Source organism: Echinops telfairi, unplaced genomic scaffold (genome assembly GCF_000313985.2).
Source record: "Echinops telfairi isolate 266 unplaced genomic scaffold, ASM31398v2 ScPeMD7_7468;HRSCAF=8506_0, whole genome shotgun sequence".
NCBI lineage: Eukaryota > Metazoa > Chordata > Mammalia > Afrosoricida > Tenrecidae > Echinops > Echinops telfairi.
This window is the reverse complement of record NW_022111369.1, coordinates 63,390,564-63,393,094: the sequence shown is the minus strand read 5'-3', so window position 1 is coordinate 63,393,094 and position 2,531 is coordinate 63,390,564.

The following is a 2,531-nucleotide window of genomic DNA, read 5'->3' as shown; positions in this document are numbered from 1 at the left end:
AGTGACCGCCCGCTGTCTCCATCAGGCGAGGAAGAGCCTGTTCTCCCATTAGCACTGCCTCAGAAAGCTGGTCAGTGGCACCGGTTTTACTGTTTGAGCTCAAAGTTCCTCTGTGGCGCGTGCCCCACTGCGAAGGACACTTTTGCTGTCAGTACCATTTTCGAGGCTAGAACAAATTGTGTTCTTACTTGCATGAAAATCACCAGGCTGACAGTGTACAGGCTAAAAATGTTCGCATAGCAGGACGCCTATAAATAGCTCCCAAAGAGTCGATAGTGTTGAGTGGGATTTCACAACAGTCCTCAGACATCTACATGTGGTTTGTAAAACTTGTCTTATGGAAAATGTAAACTGCTGACTTACTGGGGTGGGAAAAAGTTGAGAATTTTCTTAAGGCTAAAAAAAATTTGGTCTCAAAGAAAGATTTATGTTGTTTAACCAATTTAAGTGAAAGAGCAGCTGTATAAAGGCAAGGGGTTTCTTTGAAGGACAATTTAAAATATCATTCCATTTTTAGAGATCCCCCCCTTCCCCTATATTAAAAGGAGCAGTTTACTGAAAGATAATTGTATATTTTTAGCTAGTTTATAAAAATAGGAGAAGGGTTTCAGATACTAATGAATAACAGATAATGGAATGTTTCCATGAGCTCCTTGAAGCCCCCTTATATTTACTACGTCAGTACATTATTCTATAGAGGGGATTTAGAGCTCCTGGTGTGGGGAGCATCCTGTTAAAAAGTTGCAACTCCATTGCGTAATGTTATGTTACTGGAACTTGAGCTTTTGCTTCTCTGTTATCATGTTACCAGTGTATTGCTACTAGGTTTCTAATCTATATGTCTTTTATATCATTAATACATGAGGATTTTACATACATAGTCAATGTCAGTTAGCAATCCACTGAAATTTGGGCCATATTTGTACTTCCAGAAAAGTAGTAAAACAGTAAGGTTTTATTTGGATAGTTCAAGTAAAGCCACACAAACTGACAGGACTCTGTTTTCAGAAACGTAAGGGCATAGTGGTTACATATTGGGCGAAATCCTCAAGGTCAGCAGTTTGAAACCACCAACCCCTTTCGGGAGTAGAAACACTGGACTTTCTACTCCCACAAAGAGTTACAGTCTCAGAAACTCACAGGGACAGGTCTACCCTGTCCTATAGCATCACTATGGGTTGGCATGAACTCAATGGCAGTGAGTTGGGGTTTTTTGGAGGTGGGGTGGGGTGGTGATCAATAAAACATTTTTCCAGAGTATCTGTGTGATTGACCAGGTTCTGTCTGTACTTCGCTTTGTTCTCACTGACTTTGCCGAATAGTAAACTCATTCTTTAAACAAAATCAGTAATTATTTTCTACTTAAAACAAATCATGGCATGTTTACCAAAACCTGATTTCTTTTGACTTTTTATTGTGATTTGGGTGAAAATGAACAAACAAACCCTGATTCCCTTACTTTGAAAAAAGTGAGCAATTTTGATGTTGGATCCGATTTAATGGTGGAGAAGAAAGGATTATCTGACATCCATGAAGAATCAAAAATGCCACTCATTAGGATTTTTCCTCAACTTTTAATGAAGGTAGACACAGGACCAAAACGCAATTGATGTTCTCCAAAAGTACATGGTGTAACCAGTAGACGTGGACCTCTTTAGATACAACTAAGAGAGAGGCCCTTCTCTTTCTAGCCTATCAGCAGGAGAAAAAAAAGATGACATTGCAATAAACTGATCAAAATGAAGATTGTGTGGTGCAGTGGGTATGTGCCGGGCTGCTAACTATGAGGTCAGTAGGTCAAACCTACCAGGAACTCTTCGAGAGAATGACCAGGCTTTCTACTCCCGTAAAGAGTATGAGGTCTTGGAAATACACAAGGGCAGTTCATCCTGGTCCTGTACGGTCATTATGAGTTGGAATTGACTTAATGGCAGTGAGTTTTTTCTTTGTTTGTATGTTTGTCTGTTTTTTACTACTACAATAAAAACACCACAAACGGTCAGCTTTAGCAAACATAAATAGACTCTCTCCCAGTTTAGGAGGCTGGAATCCAGAGTGATGGCCCTAGGAGAAGTAGCCCCAGCATTTCTTGGGGCTCTCTATGTGTGTTGGCATCAATTCCACCCCCCAACCCCCCAACCCCTACCCGCTTTCCCTCCAAAAGTCTAGAAGGTTCCAAATGCAGGACCCTGGATCCAGTGGACTTGCTCTACCTCTGGCTCTTTTTCCTGGGTGGTAGTGAGGTTCCACCTTCTTGGCTCATGTCACATCTCCTTAAAAGGTGATGCAGGCCACACCCCAGGGAAACTCCCTTTACTTTGAATTAGGGCCTGGGACCCGAGTAAAGCTGCTGGACATACCATCCACACTTACCATTGATCAGCCAATCAGGTTGAGTCACACCATGGAGGATGATTACATCAATTCATCACTGACAAACTAATGAGAATTATGGCCCAGAAAAATTCACATATTTTTGGAGGACACAATTGAATCCATGACAATTGACTTAATTGCTGGCAGCAGAATTC